The sequence below is a fragment of the Mus caroli genome, unplaced genomic scaffold (assembly GCF_978045245.1).
Source record: "Mus caroli unplaced genomic scaffold, Mus_caroli_1 scaffold_14, whole genome shotgun sequence".
Taxonomy (NCBI): Eukaryota; Metazoa; Chordata; class Mammalia; order Rodentia; family Muridae; genus Mus; species Mus caroli.
This window is the reverse complement of record NW_028227269.1, coordinates 50,369,670-50,394,457: the sequence shown is the minus strand read 5'-3', so window position 1 is coordinate 50,394,457 and position 24,788 is coordinate 50,369,670. Positions and strand designations below refer to the sequence as shown.

The 24,788-nt window shown below is 41.1% G+C and overlaps 1 protein-coding gene and 1 pseudogene across 1 annotated transcript in view; one reads left to right on the top strand and one right to left on the bottom strand.

The window, feature by feature from the left end:
- The window catches only part of Nubpl (NUBP iron-sulfur cluster assembly factor, mitochondrial), a 192,549-nt gene that overhangs the window by 153,153 nt on the left and 14,608 nt on the right, over positions 1–24,788 (bottom strand). The window lies entirely within an intron of this gene.
- Positions 23,289–24,260, top strand: LOC147001230 (small ribosomal subunit protein uS5 pseudogene; annotated as a pseudogene).

The window sequence follows — 24,788 nt, the reverse complement described above, 5'->3', positions numbered from 1 at the left end:
ATATTTAGTCAAGAAAGCTTCAATTAGGGTTTTCTTTACTTTTAATTTTAGCAAGACTCAAAAGAAAGAATCACCTTATAAATGCACAGCAAATAAAATCACTATTAGCAAAAGCAATTGCAAGCTTACTACTGAAAAATGTAATTGACATTTTTATCATCATAAACTCAGCTACACATACTGTCATCTAACAATGTACTCTTTTTCTGACGCTCGTGCAGATCTCAATACCTAGCAGGTAACACAAGATAGACCAAACCCCAAGTTACCATTTAGATTTTTGGATTGTTCTTTTATAATATATACCGACCTGTGAAAGCTGTAAATGGTAGCAAAATTATTCAGAGTGATTATACTGTTTCATTACTACTGCATGAAAGCTGCAATTTGAGAGCTTACGCATCCTATTTTTTGTGTGTTGAATTTCAAAGGCAGCAACAACAGTCCTGATACTGCTTTGTTCTTCTAGCAGAATTTATCCTGAAGACTGTAAAGGTTCTGACATGTTCCTTTCATCCCTCTTGTCTACTAATGTAACCCATCAAAACAACATCTGAGAGCACACCCACCCAATTATTCCTAAATAAATACTGCTTTCAGGCTTCCCTTATGCTTGTCCATTCCACAGACGTACCCAGCTAAGATTCCCATGATTCCCTGGGCATTATAATCAAAGTAATCGTAGACTGGTAATTGGTATTATTCAATTTGGAATTGATCCAAGCCTCTTCTTTCTTGTCTTTCTGCCTGTCTTTGAATAAAGCTGTCATTCAAAAGAATTTCAGACTCTCACTAGAAAAAAGCATGTTTTCTGATTCTCTTAGCTGAGATTAAGTAAGAATCTGACAGAAGAACTAACGGTTGAACAAAGTACAGAGAAGAGTTTCCTATCACTTATCAAAGGGATATCTAAATCTCCAAGTTCAATCAAGAAAGAAGCAAGGGCATTATGAAGGTCAAGGTTTGCTGGATAGGGTGAAGCACAACCAAAGATCCCTGGTGGAGAGTTCAAGAGTCTTAAAAGACCAAGTCATTGCTTGTAAGAAAGCTTAAAAAACAAAAACAAGGAAAGGATCATTTCCAACTTGAAACTTTGTTTTTAGAGCAGAAACAAACCTAAAAGGTTACCTTTGTCTTCCGAAGAAATTGATGGGCTGGGAAGGTGGTTCAGTGGGGAAAGGCAGATACAGACATATAGATATATAGATATAGATGCCATTATCTTTTATCATTGACTACTCTCAGACAGACTCCCTCTCTACAGTTTCTTAAGCACTTACAGCACACTTCAGCCTAAGGACCTTCACAGCTGCTACTCCTCTGGCCTGAAATCCTGCACCTCATTCCTCTACCATTCAGCCCTCAACCTCATCTCTGCTAGCTTACTTCATGCATTAATCATGACTTTCACTGACCACCCTAAAATCATAATACCCATAATACACTTGGCTTTCCCTATTCCCTTTCACAGTTTTTCTTGGTTCTTAGTAATGTATAAATAGTCAACACTACACCTTTACTTTGTTATTGCATTTCTTCCAAGAGAATAAATAAAACTCACAATAAAAGTGAGTGATTTTGTATGTTTTCTTTGCCACTGTTCACACAGCATATAAAACAATAGGCACTCTTGGAGATCCCCTGTTCAATCCCATGAATCCTGATATACTAGTAATCAGTTGAGGGTATCCAAAGTACTTACATAAAACTCTAGTCTAGGGTGTAGGATGAACAGAGTGTGAAAGGCAGAAATGCACATAGTGCAGGAAAAGAGAGAAAGGTCTACTGTAAGATCTAAGCCATGGAGCCAACAGGATCACAGTAATAGTAACTCAAGGATATCAAAAGTTTCTTTGTAGAGGTTCTCTTTAAATGTATGTATGGTTGGTTTTCTGTTTGTGACAGGATCTTAATATGTAGTCCAAGCTGGTCTAGAATTCACTATGTCTAACCATCTGGCCTGAGCTCTCAGGCCTTGTGTCCTGTCCTCCTCGGTACAAGGATCAGAGGTATGTGCCCCCATGTCAAGGTTTAAGTAAGTTTGTAAGGTAGTGAACATTTCGTCACATGTGTAGTGAATAAACATTGTATAAAACTCATGTGTACAAATTTATTTATTGCTTATCTAAAATTCAAATTTAAAATGTGTATATGTAGTGGTTAGTGCTAAACTAGAAAGTTGGTAGAGTCTATGCTAACCAGATAGATGGGCTTCTGGGCATGCCTGTTGAGGGATTATCTTGTCTGTATTAACATGGATGGCATCAATGCCTGGCTGAGTTCCTGGACTGTATAAGTGGAGAATTGGTGATAAGCAACAATGTGCATTCCTCCTTCTCCGCTTCATGATGGTGGAAGGGATGTGACCCACTGTTCCCCACGTCTCTTGCCTTGCTTGCCTTCCATGATGGACTGTGCCCGTGAACTGTGAGCCATAATAAACGCCTGTTCTCACCTTGCTTTTGCCAGGGTATTTGTCACAGCAAACAGAAATAAGTTGAAGGGGTGTCATATGTGTGTGTTTGTCACATCTGGCAGTACTACACAGCACCTCTCAATGGAGAAGCCAGAATGATTCCATCAAAGCTAGGTCATAAGCCGGGCGTGGTGGCGCATGACTTTAATCCCAGCACTCGGGAGGCAGAGGCAGGCGGATTTCTGAGTTCGAGGTCAGCCTGATCTACAAAGTGAGTTCCAGGACAGCCAGGGCTATACAGAGAAAACCCTGTCTCAAAAAAACAAACAAAAATAAAATAAAATAAAATAAAGCTAGGTCATATTATTCTGTTCATGCCCTTCATTGCACCACTCTCCTCATGGCGTTCTTGAGTGAATGCCCTCACTGCCTTGCACAAAGCCTCACATGATCTAGCCTAACCTCAGCCTACTGCCTGCTCTTACCTCTATGGATTTTCACTACCCACTTTATCTAGAAGCCACAGAAGCCTCCCCACTATTTCCTGAAGAGCACATCCTAGCCTGTGTTCTAGCTATCAAGTCCTTCTAGCACACTCTCTCTAACATGGCATACTCGTTCACTTCCTTCACACCTCTGCTGCTGAAAATGTGAAGCTTAATCTGTTCATTAAAAACCCACACTCAGTCTCATAGATTTACCTCTCCCTTATCCCAAGCTACCATTTTTGCCTCCCTCATACTACTAATCATGAACTGTGTCTGAGTGAGTGAATGAGCCAATGAATGAATAAACCTTCATTTGTTTCTCATTAAAACCTTAAGAGAGAATTGCTAAATAATTCCTAAGGCCCCCAACTTAGATTTTGACAATTAATGATTTCATGCCATTCTCCCTCCTTACAATTGTGTGGTAATGTGTTAAGATGGAGGACTCAAAAATCAGGTAATACATGCAAACTTTAGTCTGCTATTTGCCAGACATAGTGGCACATGCCTGCAATCCCAGCAGTCAGGAGGCTGGGGCAAGAGGCTCATAAGTTCAAGGCCAGCCATGACTACAAAGTAATTTCTAGATCAGTTCTTGCCTGAAGCCTACCTGGCCTCAACTGGGCTTGAAGTGGGACGTGGCGTCAGATATTGCTTTAAAGACTGATGGTTTCCAGGTGTATTTTTAAAGACTGATGGTCTGTGGCATTCGAGCTCTCTAACTATGCTTTTGCTGATAACTCCTAGAAGGTACTAAAAACTTCTGGCTTCTTCTCTCTTTAACTCTGTGCTTTATTACACATTATAAAGCTCTGTGCTTTAGTTAACTCTTTACGCTTAAATAAGCACTATGGAAACTTAACTCTTTCTTTCTGTTCTGTGCTTCATTAAGCACTAATATCTGGCAATTAACACATACTATTTATTTAGCAGCAGGGAATGAAGTGAAAGAATTTATTGCTAGTGCTCCTTTGTCTGGTGAATCAGCCAGAAGCCTCTCTAGCTAAGCTGGTTAACTCTTTGTTAACCATGGAGGAAGGGAAGGAAAGGAATTAAGATGCTTTATACAGGCAAATATGCACAGACACAAATACATTCAAACATTCACACACCCATACTCTGGCTGAGTCTGACCATCTGCCACAATCAACTCAAGTATTCATGCATGCTTAAACACACACACACACACACACATCTACACACAAACATATAGACAAACAAGCATACACACGTGGATGGATGGATGGATGGATGGATGGATGATAGGGCAAAGTTCCCCAAGCCATACTATTCAACCAACAACTTTCTTTTCTCTGGTCTTTTTACACATTCATAGACAAAAGGATTTTTAGAAAATTACCTCAGAGATAAAATGTTGCATGGAATGGGAGTTACAGAAGTTACTAAGTTCAAAGCAGTGCTTCATTATAATACACTCATTATAAGTTCAAAGCAAAACAGTTTACATGGCCTTGCCTTATCATAGTACACATCTCTGACTTTATCCTTGGACCTAAATGTTCTTCCTTGAACACAAAATTGTCCCAAGTTTATTTCTCTTTTTGTGTAGTTATTAAAGTTCACTGTATTTCTTATTATGCAGCCTTTGCTTACTATTCTGAGGAGTGGGCAGATTCTATTCTTGATTCTAAGTTTATTACATCTTTCTAATAACTACGGCCATCTCTAAAAATTTCCTTCTAAAATTATTTGAATTAAATCAGGAATTCTATAGAATCATTATCTATTTGTCTATATAGCATTACTACAAGATAGTACATCTTCATTGGTCTGTAGAAATCTGCTCAAAGGGGTGGGTAATATCTAGTGATTGTTATATATTTGATATTAACAGGAAAAGCATATTAATATCAGGAATCTTTCCTCAGGTATAGTCTCCTTAGCCTTGCCTACAGAAGCAAATCCATCGTAGATTTCAGTCCATGGTAGAACCATCTCAGAAAGATTACCTGCTAGTTTTTAGCTTCTCCAAGATGGTCCTTGGCAAGTTATTATATACACTAGACCCTATCACAAACCCAAATGTCCCCTGGCAAATACACTGTAGGCATGGGTGTGTATCTTGGTATTAAAGAAAAAGTAATATGAGTGGTCTAAAGCTTATCTTAATCCTAGTACTATATGGTTTAGGTAGAAAGATCATGAGTTCAAGGCCAGACTCGGCTAAAAGAGCAAGATTCTGTTTAAAATACAAATAAGATGAAAAAGATTTTAAGTGGGTTAGAAACATCCTTGCAGAATAATCCTAACTACCACATTTTCCCAAGAAACTCTTCTGCGGGCTTCCATTCACTAGGGATCTCCCATACTAAAACTCTGTGGGACAGCAGCTAGTGGAAACAGTGGGCGGATAGAGAAACATGACAGGATGGAACATACCATCTAAACCTTTGAAAACTAAAGCCACACATGAAATTAAAAAGCTAATTAAAAAAGATTTTAAATCTGCTAACTGGCAAAATAAGGGTACAATAGGGTTTCCAATATAACAGGGCTACAGAAGTTTGTTTTGCTATGTTAATCCTTCACAGAACAAGATTATACAAAAACAAGAAGAAACTGCCTTCACTTCCACAGTTTTACTTAAATAATAGGGAAATACATTAACAATATTAAGAAAAACCTTAGAACAATCAAAGAAATGCAAAATGCAAAAAGTTCCTAACTCAAAACATCCAGGAAATCCAGGACACAATGAGAAGACCAAACCTACGGATAATAGGAGTAGATGAGAATGACAGTTAATAACAGAATGACAGATAATAACAGAAAAAAACCAATACAAGGACAGAAACCACACCCTAGAAAAGGCAAGAAAGTAATCCTTCAACAAACCTAAAAGAAGACAGCCACAAGAACAGAATGCCAACTCTAACAACAAAAATAATAGGAAGCAGAAACACCTTGGGCGCAGAGTCAGCGCACCCCCCCCACACCCCCCAAGGTCCCTAAAGGACTCTCCACGCGATCTTAGGAACACCGGTGAGTGGAACACAACTTCTGTTCCATTCCAATCACGCGGGACCAGCATTAGGGAAGCAGAAAACCAAGACTGACCAGGGTCACAAGTCCCTTTCAGTAGGCGACAGCACCAGGTCACGTGGGTGGGGAGTTGAAGGACACCCCCAAGATGCCTAGAGGATAGCTTCTGAGGCAGACCCCGTTTCGGGCTCCAGACATCCAGGCACCTTCCCTGCCAGAGGACAGGTGTCCTCCCCGCCCAGGAGGGCTTTACTAGAGCACCTGGGGAAGCCATCTTGGTTCCCGGATCTCTCTGAGACTAGTCTGCACAGGTGAGAGTGTGGACTACAGAAGCTAACAGCTTCTGGGACAGGCCCTGTTTCAGGTCTTCATCTTCTGCCAGGAGGCAGGTCCGAACGCCAGATATCTGTGCACCTTCCCTGCAAGAGGAGAGCTTGCCTGCAGAGAATGGTAAGACCACTGAAAATCAGAAGAGAGCTAGTCTCCCAGGTCTGCTGATAGAGGCTAACAGAATCATGGGAGGAACAAGCTCTAACCAGAGACAACTATAACAACTAACTCCAGAGATTACCAGATGGCGAAAGCCAAACGTAAGAATCTTACTAACTGAAACCAAGACCACGCACGATCATCAGAACGCAGCACTCCCACTTCACCCAGTCCTGGGCACCCTAACACACCCGAAAACCTAGACATGGATTTAAAAGCATTTCTCATGATGATGGAAGAGGACATCAAGAAGGAGTTTAATAACTCACTTAAAGAAATACAGGAGAGCACTGCTAAAGAGTTACAAGTCCTTAAAGAAAAACACGAAAACACAACCAAACAGGTAGAAGCCCTTAAAGAAAAACAGGAAAGCACATCCAAACAGGTGATGGAAATGAACAAAACCATACTAGACCTAAAAAAGGGAAGTAGACACAATAAAGAAAACCCAAAGTGAGGCAACGCTGGAGATAGAAACCCTAGAAAAGAAATATGGAACCCTAGATGCCAGCATTAGCAACAGAATACAAGAGATGGAAGAGAGAATCTCAGGTGCAGATGATTCCATAGAGAACATCGGCACAACAATCAAAGAAAATACAAAATGCAAAAAAGATCCTAACTCAAAAAATCCAGGAAATCCAGGACACAATGAGAAGACCAAACCTTCGGATAATAGGAGTAGATGAGAAGATTTTCAACTTAAAGGGCCAGCAAATATCTTCAACAAAATTATAGAAGAAAACAAAAACAAGGAGCTAAAGGGATCTGCAACCCTATAGGTGCAACAACAATATGAACTAACCAGTACCCCGGAGCTCGTGTCTCTAGCTGCATATGTATCAGAAGATGGCCTAGTCAGTCATGATTGGGAAGAGAGGCCCCTTGGTCTTGCAAACTTTATATGCCTCAGTACAGGGGAATGCCAGGGCCAAGAAGTGGGAGTGGGTGGGTAGGGGAGTGGTGGGGGAGGGTATGGGGGACTTTTGGGATAGCACTGGAAATGTAAATGAAGAAAATAGCTAATAAAAAAAAGTAAACAAAAAAAAAAAAGAAAAAGAAAAACCTTAGATCCTTGGCCTGTTTTTTTGTTTTGTTTTGGTTTGTTTTTTTAAGTATTAGTGTGCTTAGTCAATAAAGTTTTAATATGCAGGAAAAATTAGAGACCTTTTTATCTCCATGGTAATGCTTATAAAAATGCAGGAAAAGATGCCTACAGACACTAAACCCTAAAAAATAACATTCAACCTGATGGTGATATAAACTAATCTTTTTGTGGCCAGATCCTCAGCCTGGAAACCTAGAAATGTAACTAAACACCAGAACCCTTCCCAAAGAAATAAAGTACTCCAGCTACAGCACTACCAAGCTCTCAGATGCCTTACCATCTTAACTGCAGTGCCAAGAGCAACCGTGGGAATTCTGATTGCAGGTCCTGCAAACAAACAGGAATCACATACCCACAGGACAAGGAACCATTCTTGAGACAAAACTGCAGCTCCCGGGAATCCATGTGCTCACCCCTCCCTCTTCCAACAGTGCCCTGCTAAGGTTAAGCCCTTCACACTCCTCAGAGAGAAGAGAGGGAGAAAGATAATTTACTGAGGAAAGAAATTGTTTCTGAGGAAAGGTGAATTGGTGAGAACCAACTTACAATGTAAGAAGAATTTAAAGGAGAAATTATTTTTTGAGAAAAAATTCAGGTAAGCTATTGTATATGAGATCAGCAATTAAAGCTCTGCTCATCATGTTGCCAGCTACAGGCAGTTTAAAAAACAAAGAATATATTAAATGTAAATTTCAGGTAATTTCTCTAACTCAAAAGCCAACTCAGCAACTTCCTGGAACAAAGTAAGAGAATCAATTACTGCAGCAAGCTGCACTTTATCAAAAGAAGTTTAAAAGATGGACCAAAAGGTCCAAAGCAGGAAGCCTCATCTGATAGTTTCTTAAAGCCATGGGAAACAAAGTTGCCGCTGCTTCTAGTTACCAGTTTCACAGTGCACTGTGCAAAGTTCATCCTGCTGAGCTGAGCGTGGAGAGGGCAGGAGAAAGCCGCATGCTCTTCTCTCTGAAGGCTGCTTGAGACAGCCTTTCATCTTTCTGTATTAGGCCAGTGTGGCATCCGTCCAGGTCCGCATGGAAAAGGAGGAGCAAGTGAGGAGACTGTCCTCACAAGACTGGCTAGAAGATGGACTTCTTTTCTCTTTAGTATTTAAAATCTTTCATTTCAACAGCTGATGTTGAATTCTTTATTCAGCACACTTAACTATTCTTACAAAAGATACCACAGAGTAGACAAACACATATCTCAAAACAATACTTATTAGCATGTTAGTGGCTTTCAATCAGCAAACATGACTGTTACTATTTTTATAAAATGTATGAACCTTGAAGATTTTGGTAATCAACTTAATCACAGATTGCATCTAAATCATGAGAGGAACAAGCAATTATACTGTATTCAAATACAAAATAATGATGAAGGTCTATCAAATTTGAAGAAGATTCAAAAATTATAAAAATTCCCAAAGCATCAATATAATATTTGCAATATTATAAAACAAGGTTATAAAAATATCACTACCAAGGCCCAGGTAAATTACAATTATGTAATCAATTTCAATTAAGTTGCTACTGCAATATATGCTTAAATATTATAGCAATATTTTAAATTAAGGGAAATATTACATCTTTTTTAAAAATCTCAGTACTGAAACTGGAAGGATGACTCAATAGTTAAGAGCATGTGTTGCTCTTCCAGAGTTTAATTCCCACTGCCCATGTGGTGGTTCACAACCATCCATAGCTCCAATTCCAGAGATCCAGTGCAGCTTTCTGACCTCTACAGGCACCAAGAACCCCCATGGTGTACACACACTCTCCAAGCACACACATGGTGCATGTACATACGTGCACCAAGAGTGCACATGGTGTATACATGCACAAAGCACTCACATGGTATATACACATAAATGCACCAAGCATGCACGTTGTTTATACACATACATGTACCAGGCACACACATGGTGTATACACATACATGCACCAAGCATGCACATAGTGTATACACATACATGCACCAAGCATGCACATAGTGTATACACATACATGTACCAAGCACACACATAGTGTATACACATATATTCTCCAAGCACATATATGCACCAAGCATGCACATGGTGTATACATGTACATACAAGAGAAACATTAACACATAAATCTAAATTTAAAATTAAAAAACAGCACATACTTAAAGTTAAAACAGTTAATTATCTAGACAAAGAATTTTTTTTAATAAATGAAAATCAGTGCCATGTAAGATAAGTGATTATACTTTTTAGGTTATTTTTTAAACAACATACTAAAAGCATCATAGAATAGATTAAGAAGCAAACTAGCACTAGTATCACTTAACACATGCTTGCAGATAGCTGCTCATATTACCTAGCCTCAATTTTCTTACTTATAAAATAAAAATTAAGAATATATTCTAAGGCAGAGAAATGGCTTGTTCCTAGAGGTATTTGCTGCCAAGTTGATTCCCAGAGTCTAGATAGTGAAAGGAGAGAACCAACCTGCAAGTTGTCCTCTGACCTCCACACATGTACACACACACACACACACACACACATTAAATAACTATTTTTTAAAAGGCAAAGAGAAGAAAAAAAAAGAAGCATGACACAGAAGGGTTTCTAGGTTTGAGGCCAGCATGATCCATATAGCCAGCCACAGTTACAGAGTGAGACCCTGTCTCAAAAAAATTATATATATATATATATATATATCATACTATGTTCCACATACTTCCTGAACACTTTGTATATGTTTATATTTGTATATGTATATTTAGTTAGGAATAGCATCTGTGAGCTGCCCTATCTCTGTGCTAGAATGTTCCCTGGCTTGAGCCTGTGTGGTGTAGGTCTTGTGCAAGCAACTACAGCTGCTATGAGCCTGTAAGTGCACCATTCCTGTCTTGTCTAAAAGTCTGTTTTACTCTAGTTCCCCCTGACCTCTGGTTCTTAAAATCTTTCCACACACCCTCTTCCCCCATGGCTGCTCAGCCTTGGGGTGGAGGAGATACACAAGTGCCATCTTTGGCTAAGCACCCCACAGGCTCAGTTAATGCCTTAACCACCATCCACTGCAAAACAAAAACAAACCAACCAACAAACAAACCTTCTCTGATGCCATCTGAGTGGGTACAGGGATATGAGAGGACAATTTGACATGACATTCATTTATCAAAATGATAGTAGCGTGTTTACCCCTGGAGCCTATGAGATTCCCAACCATGAGTTCTTGGCCTGAATTAAAGTACAAACTATGTGTTTCTTCCTGTAAAATGGGCCTCAAATCAAATCAGAAAGCAGTTGGTTAGTCTATAAAACCCAGGCCACTACTGTACCCATGGGCATATCTTGCAATGGGGTCATTCTTATAGTTCCCAGCTGTGTAAGACTGGATAACTTTCTTTTTCCTCAGCAGCCTACACAGCACCATCCAGTACTATAAAAGCCACACAAGGGAGGAAGATTCCCGGTCAGTGCAAAGTTGATTTCTCCATGTGCTGTGACCAAAGCCTATGATGTCTTCAACAATAGAGTTTTACTATCGAGTTCTGGTGGGCAACCAAAAGCAATGGCAATAGCATGCATGTCGGTGTATTTAGTTCTAATAACAACTCTAGGAAGTGGGTGTTCAATCAGTCTGAGGCAAGCAAGCCACATACCGGTTAGTAATTTCCCAGGGTCAGGCAGCTGTCAGAGGAAGCAGTGAGGACTTGGCGGCATACTCTCAGGGTCTGCAGACAACCACTGCAACATGCTACTTCTCTCCAGAGAAAACTTAAGTCAGAGTCCTCACAGAAAGTACAAACTTGATGTTACTGTATGTCTCACTCCAAACAAAACATCTCTATGCACTGGGGGAAACAAGCATTCACTGCCAGAAAGTGGGTATTTACTACACAAAACTACCATACAAAATAACATCCCAATTACTAACTTGGAAAATATGTAATGAAGACTTTGAAAACAGCAAAATGACCCTTAAAGTGCTCATGCTACTTTTATCTGAATTGATACCGCCCATTTTAAGAGAAAAAAGACATGCCTACCTTAAAGCATTCAAACTGCTGTGAAAAATAGTCTCTATTAAATAATAAGTAATATTTTATAGAAACTGGGTTTAGAGAGTTTTATTTGCCAATTTTAAAGTATATACTTATATAGATTACACGGAACAGATACAGTCAAAAATATAGTTAATGGAAGAAAAAAAAAAACCTTAGTCTGAAGCCAGAGGCTGCTTGGCTATTGATAAGAAGAGATACTACACCATGACAGAAGCATTTACAATATGCCACTATTTATTTTCTTGAAATTGTACAGAATACAGTGTTTCTTTGCTAATTCAAATGCAAGATATTTAGAAGCTAATATACATTTATTGAACCACACTTCTAGTTCTAGACATTATACCAGTATTATATATATATATATATATATATATATATAATACTCAGTGGGGTGGTTATTATCCTGTTGTTGTCATTATTATTTTTCTCTTTCTTTCTTTTTTTTTTTTTTTCGAGACAGGATTTCTCTGTGTAGCTCTGGCTGTCCTGGAACTCACTCTGTGATCAGGCTGGCCTTGAACTCAAAAATCCGCCTGCCTCTGCCTCCCAAGTGCTGGGATTAAAAGCGTGCGCCACCACGCCTGGCTATTTCTGCTCATTTCTAAGGTGAGCAACCTGAGTTCTGAGAAGTCAAGTTCCCTGCCCAACTTCATGCAGTTAATAAGTGAAGAGCTGGCCTGCAGAGGGTGAGCTTATCAGAATCCAAAGGCCATTGTTTCTCTACCGAGTCCCCAAAAGCTGGCTGTATCAGACTCACCTGGGAGCTTGTTAACAAAATTGATGGCCAAGCCCCAGACCTAAAAACACCAATCCTCAGAGACTCTGACTGATTTAACAAGCTCCCAGGTGACACTTACACAGCAAGCAAGTGCTGCTCATAGAAGTAGAATTAACCCACAAAACTCACTCAACCTGCCTCCCCACTTTTCTACTAAATTTGGTGGTTTGAAAGTGAAGTCATAAGGTCCTGGGCATCAAGACGTAGATCCAAGTGAGTGAGCAGTTCAAGTGAGAAAGGAAGATCCAATTCAACCTCACACTGGAAACTCATTTCATTCATCTCTAACACCCAAAGTCATCTTCAATACCCCTTTCCTTTCTTCCCTACATCTTAAACAGATCTCCTTGGACATTTTTCTTCTAACATATGACCATCTGTGGTTACCTTTAGATCCTAAGTTCCCGTCTTGGTTATCTTTCTATTGCCTTGATATAAAACATCATGACCAAGGTAACTTACATGGAAGCATTTAATTTGGGACTCATAATTCCAGAGGGCTACAGTCCATAACAATCATGGTGTGGAGCATAGCAACAGGTAGGTAGGCAGGCATGATGCTGGAGCAACAGCTGAGAACATACTTATTGGTGCACAAACATGAGTAGGGGTGAGGTTGAAAGAGCAAAAGCAAGCTAAAAATGTCATGGGCTTTTACGACCTCAAATCCCATCCCAGTAACACACCCCTTCCACCATCCTAATCCTTCCCAGCTGGCGATCAAACATGAACGTATAAGAACCTATGTGGGCCATTCTCAGTCAAACCACAAGAGCCCCTACTCCCACCCCTCCTTTTCATACAAAGACTTTACTTCTTTGAAAACACTGGATTCTATACTTGTCTAGCCTCTCATGCAGCTAAAAGATGGTCAAAGAATCAGTCATGGTCAGTGAAGCTAGAAAGGACCAAATGAAATTTTGCCTCCATAACAACCACAGGGGAACACACCCTTTCTCTTCTCCTTTGCAAATGACTGCAACAGCCACCCTACAAAAAATGTAGGAAGCTACCCCAGAACCCTGATATACTTGTGCTCAGGTTTTATTATTATTATTATTATTAAGAACAGACTTTTTTCATACAATGTATTCTAATATGGTTCCCCTCCCCCCAACTTCTCCCATATCCTCCCTACTTCTACCCATCCGAATCCATACCCTTCCTTTTTCTCTTTCATTAGAATACAAAAAAATCACCTAAAACATAATAATAAAATAACAATGCTATGACTTCCAGACATCTGTGATATACAAGCAAAACACCCATATACACAGAGTAAAAAATAAAATAGACAAATGTAGATGTTTATAATCAAAGCACAGAGGAGGCAGAGGCTCTTAAGAGAATTGGAAGTTCAAAACCTTCCTGAGGCTACATAGCAAGTTCAAGGCCAACAAGACCTACTTAGTAAGACCCTGTCTCAAAACAAAACAAACAAAACCACACTCCCCATTCCAGAAAAAAAAAAGTCAAATTTGTGATAACAAAAATTCTAAATTCCAATTCCAAAATTCTAGCTCCCTAAAGTTTTCACTCAAACTGGAGAGAGACATGGAAGGAGATGAGTAACATATAACTAAGAAGGGACAGTGACAGTTACTATATCTCCGAAAAAGCATAAAGGAAAGAGAATGGAATGGTGGTTATAGAAGGCAATGGAATGGTTTTAGTCCCAGGGAAACACTTCTCTGAGCCCTCAGGTTAGGATCTGTTTGCTTCCCTAACACCAGGACTTCTCTTCTGTAACACAGCTTGGATGGCCTTTTTCACCACTCCACCCATAATTCCCACCACACGGTCTAATGTACATCTGCTAGTCACTAACACAGTTAAAGGAATGCCTTGTTAGTTCAGCTTAACAAAGTAACTCATAGAACCACAGGCTGTGTGATGGGATCTGCTAACTTCCCAATTCCACCAGAGCCAAAAGCAATAGTTAAGCATGAGACACAAGAGGGTCATCTAGCCATCCCTGCCCTGCCACCTATGATTTACTATGGCTTCTGTCATATTTCCTGCAGTGACTCACGAGACACACACTTAACAGCTGGCTTCCATCCTCCCTGTCTAATCATGTATAAAAATAAAACATCTATATTATCCCAGTCATTTTCATAGTGCATGTGAAAATGTCAGAGCCCTAGCCAAGGACAAGCAGCAGCCTTGCAGCCTTCTCAGAGGCAGATGTTAGCTACTCCTGATCCATTTATAGGACTTGCTTCCAAACAGGGCTATTCTTTCCTGACTTCATTTCCTCCTTGAAAAATGGTACTTAGTAGACTGATTTTCAAATTTTCCTTTCTTTGATCATAATATTTTCTTAGCAAAATAAATCCATATTTCCTTTGCGTTTGTTTTATGATAGAGGGAACAATTTCTCCTAGCACACTACTTTTGAAATGATCTGATACTCAAAACATAAAAATGGGACAATTTTTTTAAAGAACTGAATTCACAAGCCCTGTGGAATGAAGATTGTAAAAGACAAAACTGGGAGCTGATCAAGCTGGTTTTTATTAAAAGGATAAAAACAAATAGGGCTACGTTCCTGCTCACAGCCTGTGAAGCAGTGCTTCTGGGAGTCCTGCCTAGCATTTGCACACACTCTCCACCCTGTCCACCCCACCAAGGTGGTGTGGTCTTCCCTCTGAAACCTAGTCCTCTGGAAAAGAAGAGAGACAAGGAATCTAGCTTAAAAGCCTCTGTGATAAAGAAAAGAGCAAGCACATGTCTTCTCCCCAAACACCTCGCCCTGGAAAGAAGCCACCTTTCGTCACACACAGCTGGTTTTCTCACTAGAATACTCTGTTCATGATCAAGGCCCTTCTATCCTATTAGCACTTGCATCTATTAAGTTCCTAATTGTCTCTGCCAAGGTAGTGCTTCCAGCCTGTGTACCACTGGGGAGTAATCCCTCTAGTCAATACTCAATGCATCCTGACCCTTTAATTCCTCAAAGAAGATGGAAAAGAAAAGAGCTTGCCACTATTTTAAGCCAAAGAAAGTAAGGGAATTCGGCCTGGAGAGACGGCTCAGCAACTAAGAGCACTGACTGCTCTTCCAGAGGTCCTGAGTTCCATTCCCAGCCACCACATGGTGGCTCACAACCAACTGTAATGGGATCCGATGCCCTCTTCTAGTGTGTGTGAAGAGAACTATAGTGTACTCATATACATAAAACAAATAAATCTTTTTTAAAAAGGAAAAGAAAGTAAGGGAATTAAATAATAATAATAATAAGGAATGCAGCTGTTTAAAATCCATTAGGATATTTTAAAACCCATGTCAATTTTTGTTACATCATTAACAACTTGGTCGAATCTTAGACATGTTCCTCTACCTCATCCTCAAAATATACAAACTGCTAGAAAGATCATTTTCTCAACTCTACTTTTCCTTCTAAGTAGTCTTGCATGCTGCCTGTACTTTGATGATATGCAACTTTAAATCCATAGCCCCTACTTCCCCTCTGAACTCTGGACTTCCTTAATACTCTCAAGTGTCTTTTAAGCATTTGGAACTTAACGTATGTAAAAGAGAAGTGACTTTATCTATCTCTACTTCACAGGTTGTTTCCATCTCAGAAAGACGACTAGCATTCACACAGTTGCTAAAAGTAAAAACACAATCCTACAAACAAATTAAATTCAATATAAATGAAACCATGCTGCTGAGAGAAATAAACCAGACACAAAAGGCAATTCTATGATTCCACTTGTATGAGGTGAGGTATATAGAGCCATCAGATTTACAGAGAAAGAAGGTAGATGGGCCATTACCAGGAGATGAGAGGGTTATTGTTAATGAATACTGAGTTTTAGTTTGGGAATATACTAAAGTCTGGGGGAAAAGACATGGGTGATGATTACATAACAATGTAAATGTAGCTGACACCAATGAACTGTACATTTAAAAAGGTAAAGTTGTGTTATCTGTATGTTACTGTACTAAAGGAAAGAGATGTTATCAGATACCCATGCTACCTTTCCTTCACCATCCTCAACCTACTAACAGGAAGGCCTTCCTTCACAGCATTTATAGAAACTGCCAACTTACCCACATCACAGTCCAAGCGTCTTCCTATCTTCAGCCCAGATTACTGCCTCAGCACTAGCTGGCCTTCCTGGTTTCCTTAAGTCTATTCGATACAGTAGAGTTGGATCCGTTAAAGCAAGAATAAATCATGGCAAAACTCTAGTTAAAATCCCCGCTCTGTCATACTCATGGAGAGAGCAAAATTAAAATTTCCCCTATGGATTCCATTGCATTGTAAAACATGCAACCATCTACCTTCCCTCGGTTCCTTCTGGCCACGACATTCCTCCTATTGCTCAAATATTCCAAGAGAAAGGATGTTTGCTCTTCTTGTAGTTCCATATCTCAATTCAGTCATTTCTCTGCTCAAATTCCATCTTTAGAGGTCCCACCTCAGAAAACCCACTGAGAAGAGTGTCTCCCAGGACCTGCTGGTCCTTACACTGCTTTACTGTCTCATAACTCTCATCACTACTAAAAAGAGAATCAAATAACCCTATTAAAAAATGGGGTACAAAGCTAAACAAAGATTTCTCAATGAGGAAACTTGAATGGCCAAGAAGCACCTAAAGAAATGTTCAACATCCTTAGTCGTCAGAGGAATGCAAATCAACACAATCCTGAGATTCCACCTCACACCAGTCAGAATGGCTAAGATCAAAAACTCAGGTGTCAGCAGATGCTGTCGAGGATGTGGAGAAAGAGGAACACTCCTCCATTGTTGGTGGGATTGCAAGCTCTGGAAATCAGTCTGGCGGTTCCTCAGAAAATTGAACATAGTACTACCTGAGGATCCAGCTATACCACTCATGAGCATATACCCAGAAGATGTTTCAACGTATAACAAGGACACATGCTCCACTGTGTTCATATCTGCTTTATTTATAATAGCCAGAAGCTGGAAAGAACCCAGATGTTCTTCAACAGAGGAATAGATACAGAAAATGTGATACATTTACACAGTAGAGTACTACTCAGCTATTAAAAACAATGACTTGATGAAATTCCTAGGCAAATGGATAGAACTAGAAAATATCATCCTGAGTGAAGTAACCCAATCACAAAAGAACACACAAAGTATGCACTCACTGATAAGTGGATATTAGCCCAAAAGCTCAGAATACCCAAGGTCCAGTTCACAGACCACATAAGAAGGAAGACCAAAGTGTGGGTGCTTCAGTGCTTCTCAAAAGGGTGAACAAAATACTCACAGGAGCAAATAAGGAGACAAAGTGTGGAGCAGAGACTGTCTGACCTGGGGATCCATCCCAGATACAGTCACCAAACCCAGACACTATTGTGGATGCCAAGAAGTTCATGCTGACAGGAGCCTGGTATAGCTGTCTCCTGAGAGGCTCTGCCAGAGCCTGACAAATACAGAGGCAGATGCTCGCAATCAACCACTGGACTGAGCATAGGGTCCCCAATGCAGGAGTTAGGGAAAGGAGTAAAGGAGCTGAAGGGGTTTGCAACCCATAGGAAGAACAATATCAACCAACCAGACCCCCGAACCCCCGGAGCTCCCAGAGACTAAATTACCAACCAAAGAAAACACATGGAGGGACACGTGGCTCTAGCTGCATATGTAGCAGAGGATGGCCTTGTTGGACATCAATGGGAGGAGAGGCCCTTGGCCCTGTGAAGGCTCGATGCCCCAGTGTAGGGGAATTCAAGGGTGAGGAGGTGGGTGTGGGTGGGTGGGTGAGCACCCGCATAGAAGCGGGGGGGGGGGGGGAGGGGGAGGGAGGATGGGATAGAAGGTTCCCGGGGGTTAGGAGGAAACCAGAAAAGAGGTAACATTTGAAATGTAAATAAAGAAAAAGTTTCCATTTATTTTGCCTCTCCCAGTTCACTGTAAGATCCTTGATGACAGAAACTTTGACTTATACTTATAATGCAGATTCCAGGGAAGTGCTTAGCACATGACTAAGTACCTAGTAGTTTCTGGAATGAACAGATGAACGCAGTTACTGTCATCTGTAGATGAACTACATTCGATTTCCTGGATTTTTCATGTCAAGACATGGACGTTTTGAACATGAAAGAAAGCATGTTATTTGAAAAAGCAAGATGAAACCTCAGCCATCCAAGTCTCAATAATGAACAGATTACAAAACTAAGCCAAACTTTCATCATGCTACCCCTCTGGACTCACAAGACGCCTCTTCTATAATCACAGCGTCAACGTCTGAACCTGCCTCAGTGAACCGCTTCTTCCCACCAGCACCAGTAACTCCCAGACTGTGTCTGCTCAGACTCCTCCTCTGCTCACCAGTTCCTCACTTAGGAAATGAGAGGAAAGGTCAAAGTTCAGAGTCCCAAAGATAACCACCAGATAGCCTCTCCTACTTTAGCTACAAAGAGGTCTTTTCAAAAGAGGTATTACTAGACATCTATAAAATCTTAATACTTAAACAATTTAATTACTGAGATGCTTTTTGCTTTATTATCTCTAACATGATCATTTAAACCACCTTTTATTGACAGTGATTTGATAAAATAACAGCCATGACTTAATTTCTATGACAAGTCCTCTATCACTAGGCAGGTAAGTGAAATTAAGCATGTTATTCTTCTGCATATATAAGCACAGAGCACAACAGATAAAAATCACAAATTAAAAGAATGATGCTCATATACGACAAAAATTTTCACTCCTATCTCTTGACCCAAATATTCTTCAGCTGCATAGAATGTCTGAAATAGCCTGTTTGAAGCATGATACAGAGAGCTTATTCTCAATTAACTATGCTGCCTTTTCATCATTTTTAAAGAAAATGCACATTTGTAGAACAGGATTAGACACAGTCATTTTTTTAAGCCACCCCAAAGAACCCAAAGGACAAGACTAGCACTTCGATCAGTTTCCATGGTGACTAGCAAAAAACCCATCACACTGCAGATAATATTCCAGTACAAGTTTGAGGCCAAAGCTGCTCCAAGGCTTGGAGAAGTCTTAGGCTTTCTGTTTGGTTGACAGGAAAAATCACAACAGAGAGCAACCTGTTCCCATGGAGGGATCCAAGCCACCTTCTGAGACTACCTGAGGAGGAAGTGAATTCAGGGAGAAACTGAATTCAAAAAGGTTCCATTGCTTAGGAGCCACAGGCAGCAACCCAGCTAGTCCCTGCTTTTAGCAAGCCCTAGCTTCTTATCTGCCCCATGATTACATGGAATCTCCTTTCAGAGCCCAGTGGACTGGCGATCCCAGTTCGCTTTACTGCTGTGGCAGCACGCACGCCTCCTGCTCTCTAACTGGCTTTACAAAAGTACAAAGGAAGCTTATGGGAGACAAGGGAAAGACTTTCTCAAGACGCTTCTTTAAGAAGAACCATTAAAGACAGCAGCCCATGCCTCCTTTTTTTGTAAAATTGGTTGATGTGGTTAATTTGGCAAAGCCTATGAGAGATGGAAGAGGAAGCAAGACATGGTGAGAGGTTCAAGCTCCTAATTTTTATCTGATGATGACAACAACAAATAAAGGCTCTCTAAAACTGATTCCCCTTCATCTGAGTGCTCTGACCCACTTCTGGGCAGCAGTGCTGACCCCAACCTTTCACGCACTGCATCTGCCAAAAGGGAACGAACACATGTCCACAGACAACATTAAAGCTTTAAAATGCCACAACCTAAAACAGTACCATTCTGAATTCAGATTTATTTTCCCAGCCTTTAATCTTATCAAAGCGTGTTTTCTATGTTCTTAGCCACTCCACTGTGTTTTCTAGCATATAACATTTTCATACACAAGTTTTGAGAATGTGCTCCATATGTTTTAACTGAAAGTTAAAAGTGCTGAAACACAAATGCTTCTCTAAATGTAATTCTTCTAAGGCAAAAATGGTCGTTGGCAATTTGTGGGCATTTGAGAAAGCACTGGAACTCACTCAAAACTTTGGAAATTTCCACCACACCTAATCTATTTTCAATCAGTTAGCAAGAGTTTACCAGGTATGTACAGCAGTGGCAACTCATTTAAGATGCAGCCCTGACACCAGGGTCACCTAATGGCAGATGAACATATGAAGGGACAAAGAGGAAGTGATGTGATCTGAAACCATTAAGGAGGCTTCACAGAGGAAGTGACATAGGACATCTAGTCAGTACATGGAGTGCAGTGAGTACAGAATTGAGAACTGGGTAGAACCAGCCCTAGGGCCTGAGCTGCACAACTTGGGCAGAGACCTGCATGCAATGAGAACATTTCTACAAACAGTGTGAGAAATCACTATTTAATTCAACAGGAAGGAGCTTAGAGTGACCAACGTAAAAGATCGAGGTTGGTTTTTTGGTTTGTGGTGGTACTGTCATTGTTGTTGTTGTTGTTGTTGTTGTTGTTGTTCCCTGTCTCTACCTTCTAAAGTGTATGAGTTATAAGTGTGTGCCATTGCACCTGCCAAAATTATAAAGTTTTACCTATATTCGTAACAGAGAAATGAGCTATTTCTCCAATGACAGTTGGTGACTGTCAGGTGAGAATGGAGTAGGAGAACTAAGATGACAGGTCGGGACAATGTGAAGGCTGCAAGGGTTTTGCTGTTCCCTGCATTAGATGTGAGTTCGATGTCCCCTCCCATTAAACCTGAGAAAGCACATGTCAATTTCAACTAGGCTGACTAACCAGGTTGGGTCACAAAAGGCCATACAGCTTCCTCCTTAATGACCAGGACACCAACTTGAGGAACACTTAGTCACCACCAGCACTGAGGCTGCCAAGCTCTAGGCAAGACTAGGCAGTAAGTAGTAACCATGCTAACATACTCCATTCAACAACCCTGGCCAGTCCACCCATGTTACCACAGCCAGTACCAAACACATGAGTAAAGAACTCAATATACCCATTTGGGCCTTCACCATTGAAGCTGCAGCACTGTAGAAGGAATAAGCCATTCCTAAAGCTCTGTCCAAATCCCTATCACATAGAAACTGCAAGCATACTAAAATGGGTGTAGCTTTACCTAATAAGTTTAGGGTGCACATCACTAACTCAAACAGGTGGTGGCAAGATGTAGCTAATTTCTAAAGAATACATGGACAGAAGATTTTAGAGATCAGGATGCTGGCTCCATTTACATCACTGAAATTTGACCTATCTGTTGACAATCAAAGGAGGAGGAGGAAGAGGGAGAGGAGAAGGAGGAGAAACCCACATAAAAAAATCAGTTTTTTAAAAAAATAGATGTTGACTGAAGAAGCAGTATTTCTAAAACAAGGAGACTGTGTGGGAAACAAACAAACAAAAAAAATGTATAGGGGTGAAGTAATATGAACGAGGGTAAACGGAAAGGGTAAGGATAAGCACGGAAAACATAACGCCGGGAAGGCCATTGGCCCCAGTGATGGACATCAGCCAATGCAGTAGGAGCCAAGAATCTGGAGGGAGAGCGGGTGAGGGGAGTCAACCCAGAGGCTGCAAGCAAGTGAGGACGAAGCCCAGGCTGTGCAGCTGGGAGCGGGGCAAATGCAGCTGAAAGCTGCGTGGTCCCACACAAAACGTACATTTCCTTCTAATACTATCAAAGTGTGTGTGTGTGTGTGTGTGTGTGTGTGTGTGTGTGAGAATGTGTGCACGCACGCATACATACATATCAAGATCAAGGGACAAACTTGGATGCTACCCCAAAGGCCCACTCCCACCTTTGTTTGAAGCAGGGTCTCTCACTGGCCTCGATCATCAAGTAGACTACACTATCTGGCCAACAAGCTCAGAGACTTCAGCTGTCTCCAAATCCCATCTTACCATTACTGGGATTGCAGGCCACAGCTACGCCTGTTTTTTTATGTGGGTTCTGGGATCTGAAGTCAGGCCTACCATATAGATACAAGGCAAATACTTGACCAACTATTGCCTGGGCCTTACAAGTTTTATTTTTGTTTTCTTGGGGTTGATTTTTTTTGTTTGTTTATTTTTTGTTTTTGTTTTGTTTTGTTTGTTTTGCTTTGGCTTGGTTTTGCAACTCAATTTTGGATCTTGAGCTTGAATTTTATAGATGACAACGTAGTGGGAAAGTAGAAGAGTCAAAGGATTGAAAATTGAAAACACCTGGAACTGACATAGCCTGTGCGCAGCACTTTCAAGCTTGAGTACAAACACAGGGTAATGAGGGTTACTGATTCATTGACTCACCCAATATACATTCTGTTTGCTATGAGTAGACCTAAAGGAAAGAATTAGTGAAGACAAACTGAAGATGATCAGCAGGAATTCACAAGGCAAAAATCCTAGAAGAGGAAGGAAATGAAGCATCAAGAACAAAAGGAGACCTCTTGAAATTGAAAAGCTTCTGTAAGGCAAAGGACACTGTCAATAGGACAAAGCAGCAGCCTACAGACTGGGAAAAGATCTTCACTAACTCTACATCTATCCAAAATATATAAAGAAGTCAAGAAGTTCTCCAAAAACCCAAATAACCCAATAAAAAAGTGAAGTACAGAACTAAACAAAGAATTCTCAACTGAGGAATATTGAATGGCCAAGAAGCACCTAAAGAAATGTTCAACATCCTTAGTCATCAGGGAAATGCAAATCAAAAAGACCCTGAGATTCTTCCTTACACCAATCAGCATGGCTAAGATCAAACTCTCAAGCGACAGCACATACTGGCAAGCACCTGGAAAAGGGGGAGCACTCCTCCATTCCTGGTGGGACTGCAAACTTATACAATCACTCTGGAAATCAATCTGGTGATTCCTCAGAAAATTGGAAATAGTTCTACCTGAAGACCCAGCTATACCACTCCTGGGTGTATACCCAAAAGATGTTCCACCATACCACAAGGATATGTGTTCCACTATGTTCATAGTTTTAGGCATAATAGCCAGAAACTAGAAGCAACCCAGATGTCCCTCAACTGAAGAATGGATACAGAAAATGTGGTTCACTTACACACTGTAATACTATTCAGCTATTAAAAACAAAGACATGGCTCTTCTTCTTCTTCGGGAAAACACCAAATGGCGGATGACGCCGGTGCAGCGGGAGGGCCCGGAGGACCCGGGGGCCCAGGATTAGGAGGCCGCGGCGGCTTCCGCGGAGGATTCGGCAGCAGTCTTAGGGGCCGCGGTCGTGGCCGAGGACGTGGCCGAGGACGTGGCCGTGGTCGAGGCCGAGGTGCTCGTGGAGGTAAAGCTGAAGACAAGGAGTGGATCCCCGTCACCAAGCTGGGCCGCCTGGTTAAGGACATGAAGATCAAGTCCTTGGAGGAGATCTACCTGTTCTCCCTGCCCATTAAGGAGTCTGAGATCATTGACTTCTTCCTGGGTGCGTCCCTAAAGGATGAGGTTCTGAAAATCATGCCAGTGCAGAAGCAGACTCGGGCTGGCCAGCGGACCAGGTTTAAGGCTTTCGTCGCTATTGGGGACTACAATGGTCACGTTGGTCTTGGTGTTAAGTGCTCCAAGGAGGTTGCCACTGCCATCCGAGGGGCCATCATCTTGGCCAAGCTTTCCATCGTCCCTGTGCGGAGAGGCTACTGGGGGAACAAGATTGGCAAGCCCCACACTGTTCCATGCAAGGTGACAGGCCGCTGTGGCTCTGTGCTGGTGCGTCTCATCCCTGCCCCCAGAGGCACTGGCATTGTCTCTGCTCCTGTGCCCAAGAAGCTCCTGATGATGGCCGGTATAGATGACTGCTACACTTCAGCCAGAGGCTGCACTGCCACCCTGGGCAACTTTGCTAAGGCCACCTTTGATGCCATCTCCAAGACTTACAGCTACCTGACCCCCGACCTCTGGAAAGAGACTGTCTTCACCAAGTCTCCTTATCAGGAATTCACTGATCATCTTGTGAAAACCCACACCAGAGTCTCTGTTCAGAGGACCCAGGCTCCAGCTGTGGCTACTACATAAGGATTTTGTACAAGAAAAATAAAAGAATTAAGTCTGCTAAAAAAAAAAAAAAAAAAAAAAACAAAGACATGAACTTTGCAGGCAAATGGATGGAACTAGAAAATATCATCCTGAGTGAGGTAACCAAGACCCAAAAGGACATGCATGGTGTGTACTCACTGATAAGTGGATGTTAGCTAAAAAGTACAGAATACTCGTGATATGCCCCACAGAACCTAAGAAGTTAAGCAAGAAGGAAGGCCCAAGTGAGGATACTTTAATCCCACATAGAAGGGGGAACAAAATAGTCTTGGCAAAGGGGAGGGCATATGGGGGAAGAACTCTGTGAAGGGGAATAGAGGGAGCAACATTTTGGATGTAAATAAATGAAATAATTTAAAAAGTAGAAAGATCATGACTGGCATCTTTCTCTGGGAAGAAAGGGAAGGATTAAGGATGATGGGAGAAAAGAAGTTTAATGGTGAGCAAAAACATGAAAGAAGCTATTGACAAAAGCCACTTTTCAGTGATATGGGAAGCGATGGGAGATAAGGCTTGTGAGCAGGAAAAGATGGGAAGAGCACCAGCGGCCACCAAGAGAAA